The sequence below is a fragment of the Camelus ferus genome, chromosome 3 (genome assembly GCF_009834535.1).
Source record: "Camelus ferus isolate YT-003-E chromosome 3, BCGSAC_Cfer_1.0, whole genome shotgun sequence".
In the NCBI taxonomy this organism is placed as follows: Eukaryota; Metazoa; Chordata; class Mammalia; order Artiodactyla; family Camelidae; genus Camelus; species Camelus ferus.
In genome coordinates, this window is record NC_045698.1 from 85609246 (window position 1) to 85627180 (window position 17935).

The 17935-nt window shown below is 40.2% G+C and overlaps 1 long non-coding RNA gene across 1 annotated transcript in view; it reads left to right on the plus strand.

Moving 5' to 3' along the window:
* Positions 1-2851: 2851 nt before the first annotated feature.
* LOC116662685 overlaps positions 2852-17935 on the plus strand; it is a 59611-nt gene continuing 44527 nt past the window's right edge. The window contains exon 1 of the long non-coding RNA XR_004318682.1: positions 2852-3369. This is a non-coding gene — a long non-coding RNA (uncharacterized LOC116662685). The remainder of the gene's footprint in view (positions 3370-17935) is intronic.

The following is a 17935-nucleotide window of genomic DNA, read 5'->3' on the forward strand; positions in this document are numbered from 1 at the left end:
TGAAACATTTGACCAAACAGAATCACAGCTCACTCACTGTGAAACAAAACTTGGTTATTCATTCAACTAAAGAGACAATTAAAAGATTTCAAAGGCAAATAGAGATAGTTAAATAATTGTAAAGAAACCTTAGCTTTTTTCAAAATGGAAAAGGCTTAGTTTTTCTCAGTAACCTAGGACCTGAAAAAGACATCATGGAGCACAGGAAATATTTTCGTAAGACATATAATCTTTGTTTTCTAGGCAGATTACATTAAACATAAAGAAAAAGCCTTTTATAATCTTTTACCGAGAGAAGACCAATGATCTAAGAAATTCTGTGGCTTTAACAAAGAGAAAATTAAACTCTAGTTTTGTATCAGTGCATGACTGAGCTCATTTGAAAAGCCCTTATAAACAAATCTATTCAATTTATCGAGCTTTGACCTCTTAAAATTCCTTTTGCACAAACCTGCAACTTTCTATATCCATTTAGGTTTTGCCTTATTCTTTTCATTTCTTCTTCTGGAACAACCAGTTATTTAATTTTAGACAAAATTACCTTTTTTTTTTTTTTAAATTAGCAAAAACACACCCTACATCCTTGCATACTCTTCATATAAAAACCATCCCGTTTTCTTTGCATACCTTGTGTACAAAGTTCTTTCCCTTTACACTGAACTGTTTCTAGTAGACTTATTTTTATGTATTGGTCATTAATTTAACTATTAGTAACCTTTACTTTCCAGTAAAAAATAGGAAACAGGCAATTTCAACAGTCTATCATGTATTAGTATCCCATAGTAGGTTAACACATTTATAAATATATAATTTTAGAAACATATGTTTTCATAGCACATTTTTTAAATGTGGCAAAAGACATTTATTGACAGACTAAATATGTATTGTCTCTCTGTAAAATTAAAAAGCCAAAAGGAAATAAACTTATGTTTAGCAATTGTCTCAGTATGTATTATCTTATTTGGAAATGAAATATTCAATGAATATCCATTATTCGTTTAACATAGTGTAAACATATTAATTTAAGTTTCTTATTTTTAACAATTATGCTTAGATTAGACATTAAACAGCTCACAATCATCTTATTTTTCTTGTTGATAAATTTTATTCCATAGAGATAACATGAGTTTATTTGACTAGTAAATTCAGGCAGGAAAAGTTGTATGTTTGTATTACATTTAATATTGACAATACCTGTTTTCACCGAGGCAACAAACAAACTAGTTTTTCTTTATTAAAGTTTACTTCAGATCAGGTGAACTTAAAAAACGTTTTGGTTGCTTTCTATGTTTCTTAGAGTCTTAGGAATACTTAATTTATATAAGTGCTCATTTATCTTTATGCCAATTAAATAGAACCCTTAAAAATATCACACATACATTTTATATATATATACACACACACATAGATATACATAAACCTATAGACAGACACAAACAGATCATATAGCTTTAATTTTAAAATTTTAGCTATGTCTCAGGTACAATACTATGAAACTCAAAAGAATAATTGGATCTAAATTGTGCTTCTGGCTGATGGACTAAGTTAAGGTTACTTGCATACTGTAAGGTTACCTGCATGCTTCTTAAAGAGAAGCTATTTTTGTAGTCGCTTGTCTTTTAGAAGGGTCTGTATACCAATCAAATAATGCATTCCATTGTCTCTGAGGGGTTTAAGCTCTTCTCTTTTCAAGGTTGCACCTTAAGGTAGGCTTATCTAAACTAAAGTTTCTCAAAGTGGCCACTGCAATTCCAAATGATACAAAAGTTTATCCATTTTTCCAAAAAGGCACAATAAAGTTTCATAGTGGGTGTACTTAAAGGATAGCAGGATTTTTTGAGGGAGGTGGAGAGTTTTAGACCAGGTGGAATCAATGTTGCCCTTTAGAATCCCTAAGATGTCTTAACGCTGAGGGGCCCTGTTTTCCAACAGCTGTTCCAAAATCCAGGGAATCATGTTTCCCTCTCTTTTGAATAGAATAAGGTGACTTTACCAAGAAGCATCAACAAACAAAACACAAGTTTGCACAATAAAGTCAGAAAGCTCAAAACACAGAGAGTGGAGTTCAGATCCAAGAGAGACCCTCAAACTCCAGATTCTGTGAGAAAGTGAGGCAATGAGCTTTCTGGGTATAGGCACCTGACTGCTAACCGCCCTTGGAATCGTTGAGTACCTTCTCTGAGTCCTACTTATGCGGCCAGAAACTGTAACAATACAGGAACAGCAAAATTAAACCACCAAAGCAATATACAGTATTTAGTAAGAGTTTATTATGCATGTAAGAACAGTTCGCAAACTGGGAGCCTTCAAACTCAAAGACTGGTATGACGCTCAAGGGCATTAAGTTACAGGATGGTTTATAAAGTGAAAATGAGGAAACTGTTTACCCTTTACAATGATTGGTTGTTACAATGAGGGTTTCCAGCTAGTCGAGGGTAGGTTAAAAGTGATTACCTTGTATAATTTTTAGGAAGATGACTGAAATTTTTTTTATGATTGTCATAAGTGTCTATAAGATATAACTAAGTTTCGCTTATGTTCATGTAAAAAGATAGATTTAGTTTTGTTTACATGGCTAAAATGATTTTTGTCTGTCCAGGGAATTTTCAAGTTCAATCTCCATTTTGTGTTTAATTTCAACCGACGGTGTCCGATCTGTTACTCCAAGTTAGCCAAAAGCAGAGATGTCTGATAATGCTTTTAAAGCACGTAAATGCCTCAATTTAAAAGAGATTACATACAATTCAACAGCTTATTTAGCTTTTATTCCAATTTATTCTTTTTCATAATTTATATTCTTAACGAATCTCTTAATAATCCCATCTGAGAAGACATTATGTAGAAAGATTTTCTTTCCCTTTACATCAAGGGGATACAAGTTTTTTTTATTATTATTTTTATTTTCACATTTCACAAAGGGGACAATCTGTTTTCAAAGAATTGCAACATGGAGGGGAAAGGGGGAAGTTTTTATAGGAGGAGTACAAATTAAGAGACATAGCAAACACCTGATGGGCGGCAGCCGCAGCCCACCTGGCTGAGGTGAGAAGGCGCAGGGCTGACGTGGCGCGCGGGGATTGGCTGACCGCCCGCCCTGCGTGTCTTGTCACGTGAGGCGTTTCCAGGTGCGGCCTTCTTTGCGGACCCGACACCCAGGGCAGAAGCAGCTCCGCCTTGGGCCTGAAAAGTTTTTTCAACAACAAGTAAAGAATTTACTTGTGCTGCCCCTCAACCCTTTGCGATTTCCTCGTCTCGCCTGGTGCTTTACTGATTTGGAAGACAAGGCTAGAAAGTAGCCAGCTGAGCCGCGTCTGTGTGGACGGTGGAAGGACCATCCAGCCTCCGCCCTGTTACGGAACATGGAAAAAAGTACGTGGAATCCTAAGAATACATTTATCAGGCGTGTGAATTATAATGTCTCGGTTTGGTAAAGGAAGTAAGTGGATTAAACTTTGTTGCCCCTAAAGTAGGTTCTCAGATGGAAGATCCTCTGCTCTTAACTTGAAATTGGCCTGTTTTGGTGGGTAATTCAATCCCTCTGGCTTATGTTATTACAGGATTGGGTTAGTGTGTTCCTGTGTAAGCCTAAGGGGTTATGTATGTGATTGTACCATAATGTCATGAGTTTAGAGTTGTTTGAAGTTTACTGTGTATTTTATTAGAAAAATACCTGGGCTCTGGGAGAAAGCCAGCATTTCTCAGGTTTCATGTATTGTTGTAATGGAGGCTTTTTCTCCCTCATAAATAGAAGCAGCGTAGATTTTATTAGTAATCACCAAATTTTCAATCCAGAGAGCCCAAAAGTCAGCAGATGCCTGGTTCTTATGATTATCACGGGAGTATACCTGGTGACACTGCATCAGTGGGTTACCACGGGCTTTTAATACCTCACCTAAAAGGAAACTTCATGCTACAGTCTCAAAGTCTTCCAGCTACTGCATCTGGCACTCCTTAAGCCCTGTGGGCTGTTCCTTCTCGTCTCAAGGGGATTTGGCACTGAAATAGTTTCCATTCCATGCGAGACAGGAAAACACATCATTTTGGATCAAAATAACCTGCTTTTCTTTTTTTCAAGGATTATTGTGTTTCTTTTAAATCACAAACATCTGTCAGCAATATGAAACCCACAGGATTTATAAAAGGCATTTCCTTAAGGGCTGTTGGATGTGATTACTTCATACTGGTCTGACATAATTTAACCTAGGCGTTTTTCTGCATTTATTTGCCTTTACGTTTCCATACATTGTTTATAGGCTATTTTTGGAGCCACCATGAGGAAACCGCTCATATGTAACACATTTCTCGGGAAGACCATGTGTTTTCAGTGATGAATCAAACAAAGCTTTGCCACTTATGCTAATTGAGAAGAATCTGTCTCCCTCTGCGTCTGTCTCTCGCTCTCTCCACTCCTTGTATCCTAAGCTAGGGAGACAGCTGTTTTTTCCCCCGCACACCGGATGAGAGGATGAATACTAAACTCTGGTATCTGGCTGCCTGTCAGAACAATAGGAAACTGCACACCTGTCCGCTCTTGGCGAGCAGGGCCGGTAAAATGACTAACGTGGTTTTCCTGGCTCTCTCTTCTTGACAAGCACACCACTGGCTACATTTCTCTCCTTCAGTTCTCAAAGGCTTAGATTTCTCCCTGGAGGCACTGGGAGAATTAAGCAGTTTTACTACTGCTTCTAATAAACAGCTTCCTTTTAGGCAAGGTGGATTTTCTGGCAGGACATGGTTTATGGCCGCTTCTCCGCCCCTTCCCCACCCTGGTTCCCCCTCTCCTCTGTTGGGAGCACTGATACCAGAGCTCTTTCTCCCTTTCTAATCGCTGCTTTGCATCTGTAAGCATTTTTCTTCGGCAGCCTCTCTGACTTCCTAGAGGCAATCCGAAAGCCCCTTCAGCTAATGGCTCATTTAGCAATCAATTTGTCAAATAATGTTCACAGATGTTTTTCTGATGGAGCAGCATGCAGTGCAGGTAATGACTGAGTGAGTGATCATTTATGATAGGTGACAGGATCAAGGCAATGCCTTGCCAGGCAGCTCAGGAGTTGAGGGTTCCTGGTCAACCTGAGAGAGAACATGCTCCTTTTTATTTTTAAAACATGAAACCAGCCCTGTGAGTCCACTGCAGTTGAGCTGTGGGCTTGTTGCTTAAGTAGTTACTTAGAGCCACAGCTGGAAGAGTCACACAGGAATGACACCTAGAGGAATGAAAACTCCCTTAACTCTGTGCTTCCTGGTTTTTGATCTTTGACCTAATGCTGGAGCTGGGTACATAAAAAGAGCAGAAAAGCATTACACAGATAATAATGTCATAGTGGCTTGCAACTGTTCTCAGACCTGTTGACATTTTCCAGCCTCAAACGCAATTCAGAATCAGTCAAAAGAAAGACTTATTTTACAAGAAATGCAGAAACCTGTGTAGCTATTAATATGAAGTGATCTGTCAAGGATCCAGAAGGATGGAATCCAACTGAACTTGAACTACCGAAGCCAAGACAGGACTGCTGAACTGAGCAGTCTAAGATTCCCACAGCTGCACTCTCTATGCTTTCTTTCATGGTCTTGAATTGTTTCCATTACCCTGAAAAGGGTTATAAAACCTACAATCAATTTAGTTTCTGGAGCATTGTGTTTTGAATACCATTTAATAGGGTGTGACAAAAACACATAATTTCTCCACATGTTCTTACATTGCAAGCAGATCTTACGTGGTGTTCGGCAGTGCACTACGTGATGTGAACAGTACCAGAAGCTTTGGAATTGGAAATAAAAGAAGAGCCACAAACAGCTAGAATGTTCGGGGTGTGAGGAGAATTGTAAATTTATGTAGTTGACCACAGAGCCATCACCAAAATCTTTGTCCTTTGCTTTCAACTCAGTTTGGCACCAACCAGAGATAAACAAATTTAATTATCTCATACATGAAAAGTAAAACGATGTTTCAGAGTGGAAAATATGAGCCTGAACACAGATGGATAGAATACATTTAATAAGGACATTAATAAGGAGAGATGGGTTGGATCTGATCCGCAGCGGGGCACCGGTTTTAGAGGATAAGGATTTCTCTTCCTTTTGATCAGCAGGAATTGAACTGCTCTTCCAACTCGGTGGCCTAAACCTTTTTGTTTTTTCCTTCTCATTTATTTTAATGAGTTTTTGGCTAGGGAAAGGGACCAGTGTAGCTCTGCAACTGCTCCTAATCCATTGAGGCACTGTCTGAATTTCTCTGTTTTATGGGTATATTTTCTTCTAACACTGCATCAGGTGACTGAGGAATAGGGTCTGCTGGTGCTTGTTAAAATGGCTAAATTTGCGTATTCTGGACATTTCATTATTTGGCATACTTTTGATGTGGGTATTGTAGGTGACTTGAAGCATAGAGTAGGAACACAGATTGCTCAGTGATAGTAGAAAATATACAGAAACAGGTGAGCCAAACACTTGTCAGAATGTTCCTCAGTGGCACCAGTCCACCCTACTCCATTTCAGATCAGCTGTAGTGAAGCCTCCTTTTTGTATATTTTTGAGCTGCATGTGGAGCTCTTACACCTACTGGGCAAGATATAGCTAAGCCAGCATCTCCTTTACTTGACCTTTGTGTATGTGATTTTAGGACGCTGAACGTTTTTATAAACTTAGCTGTTCAAGTTTTATTTGGAAATTTGACTAGGTTGTGTGAAAAGCTTGTCTAGGCACATTGGTTTACCTCTTATTGAACACTGTATAGATAATACCTAATTTATTCCTGGAAAGATGCCTCTCTGTTAGGTGTTAGTTACTCTGTTTTATGAATGAAGAATCTGAAAGTTAGATTTAAAAAATTACCAACACAGGCTGTGATATGAACTGAAATCTTATTCCAAAATTCATGCTGTTATAGGCTTTCATTAAAAGTATGTTGTAAAAATTGCAAACAACCCCAAAATTTCAAAGTTAATCTCCTCTCCTCTATTGATGCTAGTAAAATTTTGAATCTGTTTTTGAACATGTCACCGTGCATCTATACACCTATATCTATATCATTTAATATGCTGCATAATATTGCAATGTAGATATCAACCAAATCCATGTAACTGTTGCCGATAGATGCATCCGGTGTTCCAGGTTCTTGTCCTGTCGCAGGAAGAATTCAGAGACAAGACTTGGTTAAAAAAGGTAAAGTCAGGATTTATTAAAGGATGGATAGTACACTCTCAGGGGAGAGCGGGCAGGCTCAGCTGAGTGGCTGCCCTGAGTTTCTTTGGCAAGTTAGCTACATAGGGTGTAAAAATGAATGGGCGGAATATTCATTGAGAAGGGAAGGGTTTGGGGTCATATTCCCTGATTATCATCCCAACTCCACCTTCCCAAAGGGAGGAGGGATTTTTGTCCTTATTTAGTCTGGATTGGAAGTGTCATGGCTTCGGTGCATGATGGGTACTTCTGATCTGCAAGGCTAATTTTATTGAAATGAGGGCATAATGAGCAAAAGGTTACATTTGGACACTAGAAATTCCTGCCTTTCCTCACCTTCCTTTGTTCTTCTCCAGGCCACTTGTCATCCCAAAAACCATGATCCCTTATCAGCCCCAAGGTTCCTGCTTTTCTTTCTCTGCCCAAGGACCCCTGCTGCTTACATGTGTGGTTTCCTGCATTTGGCCTGTGCCCCTCCTTTCTGCCCAATTCCTGCCATTTGGTCTGTGTCCCCCTTTCTCTGCTCATATCTAGCTATCTGCCTGCTCTGACATAACCAATTCCATACTGATGGACATATAAATTGTTTTTAAGGTTTCACTGCTATATAAATATTTTAATCGATACCTTTGTGTGCATACCTCTTCCCTTTTTCAGTTATACTTTAACATCTCTTATTTTTTAGAATTTCTGTCACTGAGTTGAAGGCGACATGTTGAGGTAGGTTATAAATCTATAGTTAATGAAGATCATAGGCTCTGAATCAGACTGCCTGGGTTAGAATTTCAGTTCCTCCACTTCATCTATATTAATTTAGCAAAGTCCTTAATTCTTCATCTCAGTTTTGTCATTTTTAAAATAGGAAGGATAGTAAAACCAATATTTTAAGTTTGTTGTGAGAATGAAATGACATGATGGATGCAGAGAGGTAATGTAATGCCCAGTGTCTGATAGCTGTATTACTGTTATCATTATTATTACTGTTATTATTGGATATATTTTGCAAAACTATTTACTAGAAAAGGTTTACTGTTATGGAAACGACAGGCCAGTCAAGAAACAAGCACCACTCGGAAGGTTGGAGTACTCAGATGTATTACGCCGGCGGGCTCAGAGGGGCTTCTGCTCCGAAGCTCTGAGCACCTCCAAGACGTGCACATGAGGTTTTAAAGGGTAAGGTACAAGCTTGGGGTATTCGGCCAATAGGCATGGAACAACTTTAGCAGCATTATCATCACAAAAGTGGAGGCGGGGAGGCAGCACACCAACATTCCAAAGCCAGATATGTATCTTTGAAAATCCAGTTGGCTAGCAAAAAAAACAAACAGCAATCCAACACTAATTAACTTAGACTTACAAGTTAGTCCAGCAGAATTCAGATCAGTATTCCAATACTTAGACTTGTTAGCCCAGCCCAGCCTCTCCTTCACATTCCTAGACCTGTGAGTTATCTTGTTAGACCAGCCCAGCTTTTCCTTCACATTCCCCCCTCTTGATGCTTTCACAACCCTAGTTGGAGTAAGCATCATCATTTATCTATTGCAGGGGCTCATAATTGGAGGGTAACATCTGAAGTTTTATAGCCTCTATCCACTCACTGACAAAGTGGGTCAGGAAGTTTAGGACACAGGGCCCAAACAGCAGAACTGCAAAAATCAGGAGTAAGGGACCTATGAACAGTGCCAGCCAGGGGGTCCAGCCCCAGGGGCCTGTCCATGGGCTCTTATCTAAAATATGTTTTCTCTTTTCCACTCGGTCTTGTAACTCTTGAACCATCTCTCTGACAATTTTTGATTGATTGGCATAAAAACAGCACTCTTCATTTTAGGAAGAGGCATAGTCCCCCCTCTTTGGCCGTGAGTAAGGTACAGACCCCTCCTGTTTTGTAAGACCACCTCAGCCAGAGAGTCAATCTGATTTTGCAGAACAAGGTATAAAATAGCTATCAGGATTCTATGGCCTATGTTTCAGTCAGGTAGGGCGACGCTAGCTAGCCCCACTGCTAGTACACAGACTAGTATAGCAAACAAGGAAAGAGGCAAGGGAGCACAAAAGAAATACATTTAACAGCTGCGTTGAGCTTTCCTCAAGATTCGGCCGTGCGTTGACTAGCCAGCTTCCGGGTGTGGCTAGAGCAGGGCTTGTCGATCCTTTTCTGGTCCCTCTTGATCTTGATCTTGAGCGGGTCTCCGGGACACTCTCAATTTTCCAGGGACCCTCTGTCTGAGGTGAAGTCGCTCTCTTAACCCTGGAGTGGTGGATCCAAGGGACGACTCCTGCAACTTTAACAGCTGTAGGGGTAGTTAATACCACTAAATATGGTCCCTTACAGTGAATAACGGCATGTGTCACTAGATGGCCCCCTACTCGACAGGATTGTGGTTGGCAGAAATGGCGGGCAGTTGAGTCCCCAGTAGCCCCTATAATAGTCGCCTTTTTCTTGGTCGGGGGGCTACGTGTTGGTTCACCACAGAATACTCTGCTCCTGTGTCTACCATAAAAGTCATTGGTTGGCCCCCTATAAATATCTTGACCTTGGGCTCCGGGGGGCCCAGGGGCAGGGAGCCCAGGCTCTCCTATTCTGAGTCGACCCCAGCCAGTCTGATGTGATTACTGGCTGGTGGCTCCAGCTGATAAGTAGGCCTTTTGGGGGGGGGTGCTCTCTTTCCATCCTTTCTGTTTGGGCACTCGTTCTTCCAGTGTCCTGCCTCCCGGCAGTATGCGCACTGCTCTCGGCCCAGAGGCATCCATGGTTGGGGTCCCCTCTTCCGGGTGGTGCAGGATTCTGGCTGAAGCTTGTTTTCCCCAGGGCTGCTGCAAGGAGTGAGGCTTTCTGCTTCATTCGCTGGTCTGCTTCTCACTGGGCTTCCCATTCTCGGTTTACAAAAACTTTGTTTGCTACTTTCAGCAGCTGTGTAGCATTCATCCTTGCGAATTCATCCAGTTTTTGGAGTTTCCGGCGTATATCTGGGTATGATTGGGCTACGAAGGCAGCATTGATCATCCGCCGGTTTTGTTGGGCCTTAGGATCAAAAGGAGTGTAGACTCGGAATGCTTCACATAGTCTCTCATAGAAGTCAGTGGGGGTCTCGTCTGGCCTCTGGGTCACCATGGTCGCTTTAGACATGTTAGTTGGCTTCTTGGCTCCCGCTCTTAGCCCTTGTAGGATGGCCTCCCAGTACTCACGCAGCGCTTCTCTTCCTTGTTGGGTGTTAAAGTCCCAATGTGGTCTGGTGTCAGGGGCATGTGTCATGGCCCATCCCTCAACATCCATTGTGTCCCCAGGGGCTCAGCCCTGCAGCCATTTTCGTGCTTCAGTGAGAATGCGTCTCCTCTCCTCTGTATTGAAGAGAGTCAGAAGCAGCTGGTGGACATCTTCCCAGGTGGGCCGGTGAGAATGGAAGATAGACTCTACGAGGTCAATCATAGCCTGCGGCTTGACAGCCTGATTACAGTCGTCACATACCACCAAGTAGAAATCATCGTGGGCTAGACAGAGACCAAATATTCGCATGTCTTTGCGACAGAGCCCTATTACTATCCCAGCATCGCTTCAGGACTGGGCAGGGGCCAGAGCTCCCCAATAGTTGCCATGGAGGCGGCGGTGGCTGAGGTGGAGGCGGTGCCGGGGCTGTGGGGGCTGCTGCTGCTGCTGTTGATGGGCGGCTTTTCAGAGTAGGAAGGAGTATGATGGCGCCAATTGAGAAGGGCTGTGGTGCTAAAGGATTGGTAGCAGAGTACGGGGTGCCTGGGCTGAACAGTCCCGTTGTCCCCAACTTGCTGCGGCCCTTGTATCTCCCGCAGCGGCACTTGGAGGGCCGGTGGTGCTGGCTTCCCGGCTTGTGCTGAGCGGAGTCTCCTTCCTACCGGCTCAGGCTGGGGGCTGGGCTCTGCCTCTGGGTCCTCAGGTTGGGGAGGTGTTGGTGCCCCGGGGGCATACGGATGGGATAGACATATCTGCCTTCTGCGTCTCCCTGGAAAATAGGCTTTTTTCTGTCTGTCTTTTTGGCCAGGACCAGCTGGGCTGCTAATATCTTGCATTGTCCAGGTCCATTTGAGCAGAACCGAATCCATGGGGGTAGAGCCTGGGCGATATTCAGCCAGGAGTCAATGTAAGGGAATTGATCTGGGTGGCCTGGGGTTCCAGTGATTATTTGATAGACCACTCACAATGTTGCTAGGTCCAGAGTTCCTCCTGAGGGCCACCCTACTCCAAAGGCCAGCCATTCAAGCTCACACAAAGTGCGGAGCCTGCCAGGGGTCATTCAAATTCCACGGTCTCCTGAGAACCCCTTTTTGAAATTCTTAATCATGCAGTCTAGAGTGGTGGGTTTCGACTTAGAGCCTCCCATTTTTTAGATGTTTGGGAAGGTAGCCTTTATATCTTTTCTTTCTTCACTCCTCAAAACACCGGAGTTACCAGAGAGACTGCTCTCTTGCTGGGTCTATGAGTTGTTTGAAGGCTAATTTGGTCAGGGAGTCTGGGTTCCAGTCACAGCTGATGTCTCTGGAGCTCAAGGCCTCAAGCAGTTCCAGGGACTTTGTTCATTAAATCCTCTCTATATCCTGAACTAACGTATCAGGGGCATGGGACTGACGGCAGATGGTAAAACAAATGGACTAGAAAAGGGACCTCCAAGGCCGGGTGAGCCCTGTCCTGAAGGAATTCGTCTTCTAAACTTGAGTACTGGGGGTCTGAGGCTAGGCAAAAGGGGCACTACTTGGGTCAGTTCAGTAGGGGAACACTAAGTCTCGGGTGTTCTGTGACAGAATCAGGTAGGAGACTTTTTCAAAGAAATAGCATCCTAGCCTCCGAGGGCACAGGGGTGTTGACTCATTGGCTGTCTATGTCCTTTTCCCTCCTAGTGTAGCCACCCTGTGCCAGTGTCGCAGACAAGACAAGGGAGGGTCTTCATTGCGTCCACCTGGTCGCTCCCCTCGTGGGGACGAAGGTGCCTCTTAGCTTTGGCGGGTCAGTATAAGCCGCTGACTCCGATCGGGACCCTGAGGGACCGATACCGCCATGAGCCTTATGAGGTCACCACGGAACCGCAGGTTGGGACTCACTCGAACTTCGTAGCTGTAGCTGAATGCCATGGAGCTACAAACTCGAGCCCGATCGCATGCTTCACAGGCCGCTCATTCACACACACACACACACACACACACACACACACACACACGTTAACAGTCCTCCCACCAATACCAATATCCTGTTTCCTGTAGGAGGGGATCTGCCTCCTCTTCTGTCCACTGGGACAGGACCTGATTCCTCCCGGAGGTGCCTACCTGGTCCGGACGGCCACCTGGTGAGTCTGTCCGTCCCTCCATGGAGTCTGGATCTGGTTGTAGCCCAGCCACCCGGGGGGCCGAGTTGCCATCACGAAGGAGAACCCGGAATACCGTTGGGCGGCGCCACCTCGTTCGCTGCCGGAATCCTGTCCCCCGGTCGGCCGGAGCCACCAGTCCAGTGGCGCAAGGGGCCGGCGTGGTTGTATCTCGCTGGGGCCTCCAGAAATGTTACAGAAATGACAGGCCAGCCAAGAAACAAGCACCACTCCGTGGGTTGGAGTACTCAGATGTATTACGCCGGCGGGCTCAGAGGGGCTTCTGCTCCGAAGCTCTGAGCACCTTCAAGATGTGCACATGAGGTTTTAAAGGGTAAGGTACAAGCTTGGGGTATTCGGCCAATAGGCATGGAACAACTTTAGCAGCATTATCATCACAAAAGTGGAGGCGGGGAGGCAGCACACCAACATTCCAAAGCCAGATATGTATCTTTGAAAATCCAGTTGGCTAGCAAAAAAACATAAACAGCAATCCAACACTAATTAACTTAGACTTACAAGTTAGTCCAGCAGAATTCAGATCAGTATTCCAATACTTAGACTTGTTAGCCCAGCCCAGCCTCTCCTTCACATTCCTAGACCTGTGAGTTATCTTGTTAGACCAGCCTAGCTTTTCCTTCACATTACCAGTTTATATTCCCACCAGCAGTTGAAGACTGCCCATTTTCACCTGCTGTGTCTGTCACTGGGCTTCTTTAACCTTTCACATCTTTACTATGGTAATAGCATCTCTTTCTGCCTTCCTAAAAAAAAAAAAAAAAAAAAAAAAAAAAAAAAAAAAAAAATGCAAATTGCATTCCTGGGATAAACTTTTCTAGCTCATGGCTTATTATCCTTTTTATATATTGCTGAATCAAATTTGCTAATATTAAGAATTTTTATGTCTATGTTCATGAGGTAATTTGGTCTGGAGTTTCCTTTTCTTGAAATGTCTTTTTCTGATTTTGGTATCAAACTAGTACTAGCATATTCTTGACTTGATTTTCTGAAAGGTTGTGTGTACTATTGGTAAATGTTTGATACAACTCACGAGAGAAACCATCTTAGGGAGGTTTCTTTGTAAGATTTAAATTTAATTTATAGGAAATACTCATATTTTCGATTTCTTCTGGGTCAGTTTTGGTACGTTGCTTTTATGAGGAACTAGTCCAATTCATAAATTAGCATTAATTTATTATAATTTTTTCACTTGTAATGTTTGCTGGATCTATAATGACGTATCTCTTTCAATCTAAACGCTGGTATTGTGTGTCTTTTTTCTTCATGAATATAGCTCCCTGTGCTATACAGTATGAACTTGTTATTTATTTTATGTATATTAGTTAGAATTGGGAGTTTGAGATTTGCAGATGCTCTTCATTTTTGTTTTTCTACTTACATTAGATTTAATTTGCTCTCCTTTTTCTATCTTTTTAAGGTAGGTCATTATTTTAAATTTATCTTCTTTTTAAAACTATAAATTTTGCTCAAAGTACTATTTCAGGGGTGTCCCACAAACATATACAATGTTTTCATTATTCATTTCAACATACATTCTAATTTCTGTTGTGATTTCTTCATTGATCCATGGGTTATTTAGAAATACGTACCTAAATTTCTGAATATTTGAGACTTCTGGAAATCACATTGCTACTATTTTCTCAGTTGCTTCCATTGTTGATCATATTCTACAAGATTTCAAATGATGTTTATTGGACTTTTTATGCATAGCATATGGTGTAACTTAGTAATCTACTAGGTGTACTTGAAGGGTATGTTGCTGGGTATAGTGTTGTATCAATGAAAATTAAGTTAAATTGATTGAAAGTGTTCAAGTCTTATGTCTTCTGTGCACGTCCTGATTTTTTCCTTGTCATTACTTGATAGCATGGTTTTAAGTCTCTAGCTATATTTGTGAAATTTTCCATGTCTCCTTTTAGTTCTGTCATTCTTTGCTTCATGTACTTCGAATCTCTGTTATTAGGTGCATATGTGTTTAGAGTTATATTTTCTTGATTTATAGATATTCTTATATCAATGAAGTATTAGTTACCGTGAAATACCCACCTTTACCCGTAGTGATAAGGGATGTTGTTTTGAAGTCTACTTAATGAAAACTAATATAGTCACACTAGCTTTCCTATGTTTCCTATTTGCGTGGAATACCTTTTCCATAATTTTTTTTTTTTTTTAATAGAGGTAGTGGGGTTTGAACTCAGGACCTCATGCTTGGTAAGCATGAACATTACCACTGAGCTATACCCATCCCCCTTTTCCATAATTTTATTTAACAACTATCTGTGTCTTTATATTTAAGGAATGTTTCTTATGAATAGGATACAGTGAATCTTGTTTACTTTTTATCCATTTTGATAATCTCTGCCTTTGGATAGAATGTTTAATTCAGTTAAACTTAATGCAATAATTGATATGCTTGCTTTTAATTCTGTCTTCTTGCTATTTGGTTGTTACATCTGTATTTTTTCTTTTTTAAAATTCCTCTATCTCCTTTTCTATTGTCTTATTGGTTAATTGACTTCATTTCCTCTATTAACTTCATATCTGTACTTTTTAAGTTTCTATTGGTTGCTTTCAGGATTAACATTTGCATAATTATTACAATCTACTTAGAATTAATATTGTACAATTTTACTTTAAAAAGGAAGAATCTTACAATAGCATAATGGTGTTTACATCTATCCATTGTGCAGTTGGTGACACATATTTTAATTCTACATCTGTTATGAACTCTTTCAGTACAGTATTACTTGTTTCAAACAGTTGCTTTTAATATAATTAGAAGAGGGGAAAAGAGTATCTTTTTTACTTTCCTATATAGTTACCATTTCTGGTGCTCTTCATTGCTTCCTGTGGATCTGAGTATCAACCTGGCATCATTTCCCTTCAGCCTGAAAACGCCTTTACTTTTTATTTTAAAGTCATCTTTGTTTTACTTTTATTTTTGAAGGTTATTTTTGCTGTATAAACATTTCTGAGTTGACAAATTTTCTTTGCTTTTTTCCAGCACTTCAGAGTTATTACACTGTCTTCTCACCTCTGTTTTAATGACAAATAGCATTTGTTTGTGTATTCTGTTGCAAGTAATGGGTCTTACCTTTTGGATTTTTAATATTTTATCTTAAAAGACAAAAACTATGATGTGCCTATCTCTCATTTTTATTCTGTTTAAGGCTTGATGAGATTCTTAATTTTGAAGGTTATGTTTTCCATCACACTTTACGTATCTCCATCATAATTTTCTCAGAGAGTCAAAGGTTTTTGACTCTGTAATATAATATGTGGTCTCTAATCTTCTGTGAAACTCATTTTATTTTTGCATCCATTTATTTCTTTTTTTTTTTTTTATAGTTTCCCTTTCTCTGCTATCTCTCATCTATCCACTTAGTTTGTTTCTTTTATTTTAACTCTTTGACAAAAATAGCTATTCAGCCTCTTTCTACTAATTAGAACCTGTAGGTCTTCTTGGAGTCTGTTGCCCTTGATGTTTTCCCTCCTTTACTGTAGAATTTATTTTTTAGAGTAGTTCTAGAATCACAGAAAAATAGAGCAGAAAGTACAGAGTTTCCATAGAGCCCACGCCCCACACATTAACAACCTCCCCCACTATGACTATCTTGCATAAAATATATAATATACATATTATAAAATTATAATTTTGTAAATATATATAATTATGTAAAATTATATATACTATAATATATTACATATATAATACATGTATTTATATCTGTTGCAGCTGATAAACCTGCACTGGCACATCACTGTCACCCAAAGTTCATAGTTTATATCAGGGTTCATTTCTGGTGTTGTATGTTCTTTGGATTTAGACAAATGTATAATGACATATGTTCACCATTATAGTATCATGCAGAATAGTTTCGTTGCCTTACAAATCCTCTGTACTCCACGTATTTATCTTTCCCCCAACCCTCAGCGACCACTGAACATTTTGCTGTCTCCATAGTTTTGCCTTTTCCAGAATGCCATATAGTTGGAATCATACAGTATGTAGCTTTTTCAGATTACCTTTTTTTTTTTTCACTTAGTAATATTCATTTAAGGCTTTTCCATGTGTTTTCATGGCTTAACAGCTCATTTCTTTTTAGGGATGAATGATACTCCATTGTCTGGATGTACCACAGTTTATCTATCCATTCACTTACTGAAAAGCTTCTTGATCACTTCCAAGTTTAGGAAATTGTAAAGCTGCTATAAACATTCATGAGCAGGCTTTGATACGGACATAAGTTTTCATCTCATTTGTGTAAATTTCAAGGATCACAGTTGCTGGATCATATGGTAAGAGTATATATTTAGTTTTGTAAGAAGCCACCAAATTGTCTTCCAAAGTGTATGTACCATTTTGCATTCCCACCAGCAATGAATGAGAGTTCCTGTTGCTCCATATCTTTGCCAGCATTTGAATGTGTTAGTATTCTGTATTCTGGCTGTTTTAATAGGGGGGAAGTAATATCTCATTGTTTTAAAATCCATTTCCCTCATAGCATATGGTGTGGAACATCTTTTCATATGCTTATTTGACATCTGTATATCTTCTTTGATAAGATGTCTGTTAAGGCTTTGGTCAATTTTTAAATTGGGTTTTTTTCTTTTCTTACTGTTGAGTTTTAAGGATTCTTTGTATATTTTGGTAACAGTCATGTATCAGTTGTGCTCTTTACAAATATTTTCTTCTAGTATGTGGCTTCTCTTCTCATTCTCTTGACTTTTCTTTTGCAAAGCTTGTTTCTTTCATGGATCATGTTTTTGGTGTTACATATAAAATGTTATTGCCATACCCAAGATCATCTAGATTTTCTCTGATATTATGTTCTGGAAGTTTTATAGTTTTGCTTTATACATATAGGTCTGTGACCCATTTTGAGTTGATTTTTTGGTGTTCGTAAGGTCTGTTTCCACAGTGTTTTGTTTTTGCACGTGAATGTCCAATTGGTTCAGCATCACTTGTTGAAAAGACTATCTTTGCTCCATTGTAGTGTCTTTGCTCCTTGGTCAAAGAATAGTTCGCTATACTTACATAGGTCTATCTCTTTGCTCTCTACTCTGTTGCATTGTTCTGTCTATTTGTGGTTTTTTTTTTTTTTTTTTTTTTTTTGCGGGGAGAGGTAATTGTTTACTTTAATTAATTTATTTTTGATGGAGGTACTAGGGATTGAACCTAGGACCTTGTGCATAGTAGGCATACAGTCTACCACTGAGCTATAATCTCCCTTGATCTATTATTTCTGAGTAGCACATTGTCTTCAGTCCTATAGCTTTATAGTAAGCGTTGGATATTGTGGATCTTTTGCCTCTCCATGTAAATTTCAGACATTGTTGATATCCACAAACTAACTCGATAGAATTTTTTAATAGACATTTATTTATTGAAGTATACTCAGTTTACA